This window comes from Nicotiana sylvestris, chromosome 10, assembly GCF_000393655.2.
Source record: "Nicotiana sylvestris chromosome 10, ASM39365v2, whole genome shotgun sequence".
NCBI lineage: Eukaryota > Viridiplantae > Streptophyta > Magnoliopsida > Solanales > Solanaceae > Nicotiana > Nicotiana sylvestris.
The window spans coordinates 89,085,277-89,095,909 of record NC_091066.1 but is presented as its reverse complement, the minus strand read 5'-3'; positions in this window follow the sequence as shown (position 1 = coordinate 89,095,909).

Here is a 10,633-nt window from a genome sequence, read left to right as displayed (position 1 = left end):
TTTCTTCTTTCACAAGGGAGATTTTGAAGAGAGAAAAATTGCAGAAAAACAAAAGCGGCTGAAGAATTGGAATGAAGTTACTGTTTCATTGAGTTCCTTCTCTGTTTTTTTTTTTACAATTTCCAATTTGCTGAAACAATCGTTTATTCAATGAGTGGTGGAAATGGATTATATCTGGTTTTCAAAAGCTTGGTTTGAAGTTGATCTATTCCCAACTTGATTGGGACTGTTTCTCTACTGCTTCATATCAATTTTCCCTGGTTGGAATTGATTTGCTAAAACTGGTGTTACTCTACTGTGGTTTTGCTGATACCTCATTTCCTTGCTTCCTTTATTTCATTTCCAGGTACACGACCTTGTAACTCCTTTGGTTGTGAAGTGAATTCGAAGAATGACATGTTGTGAAGAAATGAAGATCTTGCTACCTGCTGATTGTTTTCCTCTTCTTTCTGCTTTTATTCTGTTTCCATTCGAGTTCTTATGTCACATTTACTATCTAAGGTGTTTGAATTAATGTAGTGTTATGAACACTTGAGGGTTATTATGGGATTTGTAATTGGACTTTGTTTGGTGTTCACTCATTCAATCTGTGCTAGAGCTATCTGTTAAGGAATTGTATGGAGTAGTCTAGGGTTTGTTGAGTAAATATGTTCGCCTAACAGTATTAGATCAAAGTGTGTATTCCACAAATAATATTGACTTCTCTGTATTCATTTGCTAGAGTACGAATCTGTGTGAGTGAGAGTTTAGGTATCTTGTTGAGATCCAAGTGATCTATATATTAGCTTCAGGGATTTTGATAGTATTTGGAACATGCCTACTTTGAGTTGAGTTCATTAATTAATTGGAAATGTAACTGGCAGGTACGTTTTAATTAGTTATGCATGTGCACTTTCGATTGGAAATGGTGTTAGAGTTTCTGAACGACTAATAAATTATCTTGTACTTGAATAACTTGAATCCATTAGTAAAGAGTTAATTTCATCTCATGATTCATGTAGTGTCTTGATTGATCTATAATTAATTCATTGGGTATAAGAGATGGGTTCAGAAACTTTGGCCCAATTAATGAAATCAAGGCCATTTGAGATTGCTAGTGACATTCCCCGCATTAAAGGAATTGTGCACAAATATTCTGATGTCACGCAATGGGGGGATTCGATACTGAGTCGTGTGCTCAGTGGTAGTAAGGCTCCAAAATTTGGGCTCGCTCTGAGGCCCAAATCTGAAAGTGCCTCCGAATTAGATCTGGGTTGTCTCCCTTTCGATGGGCCATCACCTGCCTGTGCTCTTCTAATATGTTTAGCTTAATGTTGTGTTCTACTAGCACATGATTTCTAATAGTGAGTTTGACACTCTCACATTAGGATTAGAAGCTCTTCACATAGTTCAATTTAGTTATTCCCTCTTTAAAAATTGGAATCGAGGTGTGCCGTGACAAACAAAATTTCAAATGCACGACCCTCGGTTAATTAATGTGTTAAATCCTTAGAACTCGAGGCGCGCCATTTAGAAATTTCCCATGGACCTCGCAAAGTTAAAAACACGTAGTTGCTTTAGGCGCATTATTTTAATAATATTACCTTCCTAAACTCGGGTGTGCATTTCATGTGACCCAAATCCAAATCTCAACAACGTTAAATAAAATGTGTCGAAGACCGCGGGTGCAATTCATGTGGCATGGTTCAAGACGTGTTTTAGATAACGTTGAATCTTCCTAAAATTAATTAAAAGCGATTAATAAGCTAAAATATACCATAGGCTAAAACATGTATTAAAATCAGATAATTATGCCAATAATAACAGTTGAGCGACCGTGCTAGAACCACGGAGCTCGGGAATGCCTAACACCTTCTCCCGGGTTAACAGAATTCCTTACCTGGATTTCTGATTCGCGGACTATGATATGGAGTCAAACTTTTCCTCGATTCGGGATTTAAACCGGTGACTTAGGACACCACACAATTATCCCAAGTGGCGACTCTGAATTTAATAAATAGATAATCCTGTTTCGATTGTCACTTTAATTGGAAAAACTCTCTAATACACCCTCTTGGGGAGTAGTAAAAAAGGAGGTGTGACAAAGGGTAGTTCAGCATCGCTTATAGGTAAGTTTATTTCTTACCTTAAGGCATAACAAATGATTGGTAAAGGGTGTCTCGCCTATTTGGCTCACATTATTAATCAAAAATCAGAACCACCAGCTCTTCAGTCAGTGCCAGTTGTTAGAGAATTTCCAGAAGTTTTCCCAGATGACCTTCCCGGACTTCCTCCCGAAAGAATCATAGACTTCGGCATTGATCTCATGCCAGGCACTCAGCCCATATCTATACCTCCTTATAGGATGGCTCCAGCAGAACTTAATGATTTGAGAGAACAGTTGAAAGACCTTCTTGACAAGGGCTTCATCAGACCGAGTATTTCACCGTGGGGTGCCCCGGTCCTGTTTGTCAAGAAGAAAGATGGGTCTCTTAGAATGTGTGTCGACTATCGGCAGTTGAATAAAGTTACCATTAAGAACAAGTACCCATTACCAAGAATTGATGATTTATTTGATCAACTTCAGGGTGCAAACTACTTTACAAAAATAGACTTGAGGTTGGGGTACCATCAGTTGAGAATCAGAAAAGAGGATATATCTAAAACAGCCTTTAGAACTCGCTACGGGCACTATGAATTCCTAGTGATGTCCTTCGGGTTGACAAATGCTCCAGCTGCATTCATGGACCTCATGAACAGAGTTTTCAAGCCATTCTTGGATACCTTTATTATTGTGTTTAAAGATGATATTTTGGTGTACTCTAAGAGCAAGGAAGATCATGCAGAACACCTCAGAATAGCCTTGTAGACCTTGAAGGAGAATGAGCTTTATGCCAAGTTTTCAAAATGTGAGTTTTGGTTGTAGTCAGTGGCATTCTTAAATGTGGTATCTAGTGAAGGAATAAAAGTAGACCCTCAGAAGACAGAAGCAGTCAAGAACTGGCCTCGGCCGACAACGCCAACCAAAATCAGGAGTTTTTTGGGGTTAGTTGGCTACTATAGAAGGTTTGTATAGGGGTTTTCCTCACTTGCAGCTCCATTAACTAAGTTGACTCAGAAAGCAGTTAAGTTCCAATGGTCAGACGCTTGTGAGCAGAGTTTTCAAGAGTTAAAGAAGAGGTTGACCATTGCACCTGTGTTAACCTTGCCGACAGGTTCGGGTGGGTTCATAGTGTATTGTAATGCCTCCAAAGTGGGCTTTGGTTGTGTTCTTATGCAAAATGGAAAAGTTATTGCTTATGCTTCCAGGAAGTTAAAGAATCATGAAAAGAACTACCCCACACACGACTTGGAGCTTGCAGCAGTGGTGTTTGCATTAAAAATATGGCGACACTACCTTTATGGCGAGCATTCTGAAGTGTTTATAGATCACAAAAGCCTCCAATACATTTTCAAGGAAAAAGAACTAAATTTGAGACAGAGAAGGTGGCTCGAGCTATTGAAAGATTATGACATCATTATCATTTATCACCCGGGAAAAGCTAATGTGGTAGCAAATGCACTTAGTAGGAAGTCAATGGGTGTCTTGGCCCATTTTGCAGTACAAAGGCGATCTTTGGGTCGAGAAATTCAAAAACTAGCAAATGATGGAATTAGATTAGATAGGACCGAAGAAGGAGATATAACTGCTTATGCCTTAGCGCAATCCTCCCTTGTTGCACATGTTAAGGCTAAGCAAGACGAAGATCCGTACTTAGTGAAATTAAAAGAAGGAGTCAGAAGCAAAGAAATCACTGCTTTCACTCTAGGAAGTGAGGTAGTTTTGAAGTTGAATGACCGGTTATGTGTGCCTGATGTAGATGGTCTTAGGAAGGCCATAATGGAGGAAGCTCACAGTTCGAGGTACTCTATCCACACAGGTGCTACCAAAATGTATCTAGATTTGAAAGAGTTGTATTGGTGGAAAGGCATGAAGAAACAAGTAGCAGATCATATGGCTAAATGTTTAAATTGCCAGCAAGTCAAAGCCGAGCATCAAAGGCCTGGTGTCCTAGCTCAAGATATAGAGATACCACAGTGGAAGTGGAAGATGATTAATATGGATTTCGTAGTAGGTCTACCTTGCACATACCGTAAACATAATTCAATTTGGGTTATTGTAGAGCGACTGACAAAGTCCGTGCATTTCCTACCAGTAAAGACGACAGATTCCGCAGAGTAGTACGCGCAGTTGTACATCAAAGAAATAGTCCGATTGCATGGTACTCCAGTTTCAATTATATCTGACAGAGGCCCTCAGTTCACGACGCATTTTTGGCAGGCATTTCAGAAACGATTAGGTACTAAGGTCAATTTAAGCACCGCTTTTCATCCACAGACCGATGGCCAGGTAGAAAGGACCATTCAAAACTCTCGAAGATATGTTGTGTGCGTGTGTTATAGATTTTGGAGGTAATTGGGATGATCACTTGCCACTTATAGAATTTGCTTACAATAACAGCTATCAGGCCAGCATTAGTATGGTTCCTTATGAAGCGTTGTATGGGCGGAGATGTAGGTCTCTAGTGGGTTGGTTTGAACCAGCAGAGGTGTTATTGATTGGTCCAGAGTTTGTTTGTGAGGCCTTGGAGAAAGTTCAACTAATTAGAGAAAGACATAAAGCGACTCAGAGTCGTCAAAAGTATTATTCTGACAAGAGGCATCGTGAGTTAGAGTTCATGGTTGGTGATAAGGTGTTTTTGAAAGTTTCACCAATGAAAGGAGTTATGAGGTTTGGTAAGAAAGGGAAACTTAGCCCTAGATTTATCGGACCTTATGAAATTCTAAAAAAAAAAGGAAATGTGGCTTATAAGCTAGCGCTACCCGTTGAGTTGTCCTCTGTTCATCTTGTCTTTCATTTGTCTATGCTTAGAAGGTATATTCATGATGAGTCGTATATAATACCTGCCAATACCATAGAAATTAAAGAAGGTTTGACTTATGAAGAGGTACCTTTAGAAATTCTCGATAGACAAGTAAGAAAGTTGAGAACAAAAGATATAGCATCGGTAAAAGTTTTGTGGAGTAATCATGATTCAAAAGAAGCTACGTGGGAGGTCGAGGAAGATATGAGGAAGAAATATCCTTATTTATTTGAGTAACAAGGTATGTGAACCTAGGTTTGGCTTGACATTTATATTTCATTTATTAAATACAAGTTAGCAAGTGTTTATGTCCTTCCTAGATTATATTTGGTTGTTGTAGTGATTTAGTTTATGCCAGAGTATATTTAATTCATTAAAGTGATTTACTTTTGCTAAAGTGTTGTGCTTTAGATTCCTGTTAGTTATTGTGGTACCTCCTTGCCAGAGTGTGAGTAATTAATTTATGAGTTGTGTATGGTGCCTATGAATGGTCTGTTATGGTATATTTGGTTGTTGTTGGTATAGTTGTGGTATTTGTGACAGGGATATTTTTTTGGATAGTCCAATTTACAAGGGAAACTCTGCCAAAATTTTTGAAAATTTAGGGAGTTAGCCAAAATTTTGAGTCCCTTTGTAGAGTCAGCAGTGCTAAGAAAGTTTAAGAGGTTCAAGGACCTAAAGAATGATTGTTAGCTTAAGAATAAGGCCCTAGCAACATTCGAGGACGAATGTTTTTAAGGAGGGAAGATTGTAACACTCCTCAAATTTATAAAAGTTTCGAGACACGCTAATTATAGAATTAAATTATTATTATTATTATTATTATTATTATTATTATTATTATTATCTTGCCTATAGTGAAATATATATATACTAGAAATACCCCTAATGGGCAAGCTGACATTTTGCTATTCCCAAAATACCCTTACTACCCCAAGCTCCTCTCTTAGTCCTTTCTATAATATATATATATACACACTTACATAATTGGATATACAATTAGGGGAATATTAATAATTTTAATATTATTAATTATTAAAAGTGGGTATCACTAATTATTGGTTAAGTTTAAAAAAAAAAAGGAAAAAGGGCCCTAAAGCCCATAAAAAGGGTTGTTGGAAAACAAAGGCTTCAAGCCTTATATGTTTGTTTTGACATTCACGAAAAGGTAGAAGCCTTAGACGAGAAACAGAACATTGTTCTGTTACGCCCAAATCAAAATAAAATTTTAGGGTTCTTTACCAATCACTAATTCTTGAATTCAGGTATGTAAATTTTTCTATTGTCAATTATCCTACAGTGGTAATAGGTAAGAATTGAATAGTTAATTTCCTTCTTCCTCTATATCATCAATAAAGTACATGTTTAGGTGTGAAACTTTAAAATTAATTAAAATGCACTGGTTGTTGTAGAATCAATTGTTTGACGGGTATAAATTGGACTAGGGTTTATGTATTGGCTCGAGAAGTTTTGAGGTGAGTTGATATAACCCTTTACTAAAGTGGTTTAACTCACAAAAGCACGCACACAAGGTGTTTGATGAATTGCATAAAAGAGTTAATATATACTTAATTGGAGTAGTAAGTATCTATTAGCTTAGAATTATTTTCTAGCTAAAGTTTAGATGATTATTTTGATATATGTGCATAAATTTCAGATTTTTATGTTATTCTTAGATGCCGTTTTCATGTTGAAAATTCATGAAGGATCAAGAATCTTTATAAATACTTTTGAATGTTTATTTCATTCTTATGCCATGCCTTACAATTAAGGATACCAGTATGAGTATGTATAAAAGATTTAGACTTGAAAAGTCACAAGAAGAAGTTTTAGAAAGAAAAGATTTTTGGGAGTATCCTTTATTCTGAGAAGGGGTCATCGTCCAGGCCTAGGGTCTTGACCAAGGCGTTGACTTCCTGAAACTACTTGTGCCAAAGTGGGGAGCACACGATCCGAGGGTCTCATTGCTGAGAATTTACTTAGCCATGCTAAGGTATGAGACATTAGCACTGAGAATCATGAAGCGAGTGGCACCTCGTGGATTGGGCCTATTCGATCAGGCTGGGATCGAACCCGTGTCGATCACACGGTGACTGAGACAGAATTAAGTCATGATAGTTGGAACTCCCAAAGTATAAAGTGAAGTATTTTTTTTAGAAAGAAAAAGAAAAGAATTTCCTTTAGAATATTCATAAACTGCTATTATGCAATTATTTAGAGTTATTCTTATAAGCTTTATGTTTTACATGCATTTAGAACATTTGCTCATAACGTATATGTTATTAAAGCTTCGCCCCCTGTTGTTGAAACTCACTGAGTATAATGGATGGTACTGACGTTCTCTTTTGGGAACCTACGTTGGTCTGCGGTACAACGTAGGAACCAGATTTGCAGGCGAGCAGGCTACGAGTTAGGACTTCCTTCTCTTTCAGTGCTATTGGTGAGCTCCACTTTTGTTTGTGGAGTATTCCTTAGAGTCATCTTTATTTAGTTATTTCTTTGTTACTTAGAGAAATGGCCAGAAAATCTCATGTCCTGAGCAGTGCGTCAGTTTATCAGTAGGGGCTTCATAGACATAGTCGTTGGGTTGAGATTCAGATATTTTTGATAATAACTTAGCAGTAATTCAGTAGTTACTACGAATAAAGTTTTGGAGATTTATTTAAATATCTAAATTAATCAAAAGTATTTAGTTAGAGTATTGTCTTGTTGCATATAAAGTTTGGAGTTATAATAGATTTGATAAGCAGAGATGATTCGCTCGGCCATGTTTAGTGATCGAGTGCTGGTTTTGGCTTGTTCAGAAAATGGGTCGTGACAGCCCTAGCTGTTCTGCCCCTACCATGACTACGGTCGCGTCCTCGGCCTCTGGTGGCCACAGCTGGGGGTACTAGGGGTCGTCCATCCTGACCAGTAGCGCATGTCCTCACCATCTGTGAGAGAATATAACAACATAAGTTTAGTACTCGGATCAACAAATTTGCACTACAAGAATTTCAAGAATATGAAGTTTTTTCGAAAGGTTCTGCAGCCTCTCGAGGATAAATATAGACGTCTCCGTACAGATTCACGAGACTCTACTAAACTTGCTCATGACTCGTGAGACCTATGTAACCTAGGCTCTGATACCAACTTGTCACGACCCTAACCCGGACTCGGTCGTGATGGTGCCTCTCGTGAAGGCAATGCCAGCCAACTACTCCCAGTTCAATCTTTAAGTAGTTAAACATTAAGAAACAGTAATAATAATAATCAATTAAACCAAGGTTTAAGCAGTTAAAAATATAATTTGCGGAAAATAACCCCAACACAGCCCGAAATTGGGGTGTCACTAGTCATGAGCATCTATAAGTCCTACTACAAGTCCGATAAGTATATAACTATTACAAATGTCTGAAAAGAGATAGAAATGTCAAAGAGGGAGAAACACGGGACTCCGGACACCAAGCAGCTACCACGTGAACTCCGAATGTCCGCTGGGAGCCCTCAACTCACACTGGCCTGATCAGCAACGCTTGAATCTGCACATGGGGTGCAGAGAGTAAAGTGAGTACTCCAACTCAGTGAGTAACAAATATAAATAAAGACTGAAAGCAGGAAATCACGTAAGACACAAAAGCATGCTATAATAAAGCAGTAAAACCATTAAAACAGTAAACCAGTGAAAGATACGTAAAATCCCTTAACTCAAAATTTACTTCATGAAAAGCCTTTTTCAACAATTAAGCAGGTAATTGACAGTCAATTATAAAAAGTAAACATATAAAGGTTCGCCCCTCGGGCACAGTATCAACAAATCTGCCCCTCGAGCAATCACATAGAACAATACCAGCCCCTCGGGCTCAATCTCACATGACAATGGGTACCCGCGCTCACTGGGGGTGTACAGACTCCTGGAGGGGCCCCTTACGGCCCAAGCGCAATATCAAGCCACCTCATGGCATCATCATTAGGCCCTCGGCCTCATATCAATCAAGCCACCTCGTGGCGTACATATCTCAGGCCCTCGGCCTCATAATCAGTATCAAATATTTCCTCACAACATATCATTTAAAAGATCATGTAAGTGTTAAAACAGAGTAAACATGGATGAGTACGAAAACAGTGAAATATAACATGACTGAGTTCAAGTATAAAGTCAAAATAGTGAGGAAATACTAGTAAAAATCTCCGAAGGGTTCAAATAGTTGGCACAAGGCCCAAATATGGCATTCAGCCCAAATCATGATGATAGCAAATAGATTTTAGTCAAATACGCGGTAAAATAGTCATTCGGGACGGACTAAGTAACAATCCCTAATAGTGCACGACCCCGCGTCTGTCATCAAGCGTGTGTGTCACCTCAATATAGCACTATGATGTGCAATCCCGGGTTTTGAACCCTCAGAACATCATTTACAATCATTACTCACCTCGAACCGATCAAATCTCTAGCTCGCAACGCCTTTGCCCCTCGAATCGTCCTCCATTCGCGTCGAATCTATCCAAAATCAGAACGAGGACATCAAAATATGCTAAGGGAATGAAGCCCAAGCGAAAATAATCAAAATACGACACAAATCCCGAAATTACCAAAACCTGACCCTCGGGCCCACATCTCGGAATTCGATAATTTTTACATCAATAGATTCCTTATCTCCCCACAAGTTCATACATATCAAAAGTTCTAAAATCCGGCCTCAAATGGTCCTTCAAATCCTCAAGCAAAGGTCTAAGTTTCCAAGCCCTAGTTTCCCCAATTTTCACCCTTAATTTCTAGCTCTAATCCATGAAATAATAGCATAGGAATGAGTTTTAGGTCCAAATTCCTTACCTCAATGAAGATCCCTTGAAATCCCTCTTTCAAATCGTCCAAAAAGCTCCAAAGCCGAGATAAAAATAGTCAAAATAGCTAAAATTCGCGAAGGCCACAATTTATACTTTTTGCCGAGTCATTTTGCATCTGCGTCCCTTTAACCGCTTCTGCGGTACTGCATTTGCAATTATTCCTCCGCTTCTGCGGAAATCACTTAACGCCCCATTACCGCACCTGCGATCCCATACCCGTATTTGCGACTTCGCAGATGCGGTCCTCTTAGCCGCTTCTGCGGTTCCTGCTCCTCAAGCCCTTTTTCGCTTCTGCGGCCGATCTCCCGCACGTGCGGCATCGCACCTGCGGTCCCCAATCCGCAGGTGTGGAAATACCAGAAGCAGCAAGGTTCAGCAGCTGCAACAAGTCTCAAACCTTTCCATCAACCATCCGAAATCACCCCGGGGCCTCAACCAAAAGCACAAACATATCCTAATACCTTATTCAAACTTCTACCAATCTTCAAAATACCTCAAACAACATCAAATCAACCAAAACACGTCGGATTCAAGCCAAACTTTCAAAAATCTTCCGAATTCTGCTTTTGATCAAAAACCCAACCAAACCACGTCCGAATGACCTGAAATTTTGCACGCACATCAAAAATGACACAACGGAACTACCGCAACTCTCGGAATTCCATTGCGACCCGTATATCAAAATCTCAGCTACCGACCGAAAATTGCCAAAATATCAATTTCGCCAATTCAAGCCTAAATCTACTACGAACCTCCAAAACTCCTTCCGATCACGCTCCTAAGTCATAAATCACCTCCCAAAGCTAACCAAACCATGAGAACTCATATCCAAGCCCTCTAACACATAACTCAACATCTGGTTGACTTTTCCAACTTAAGTTTCCTTAAAAGAGACTAAGTGTCTCAAACCTTGCCAAAATCAT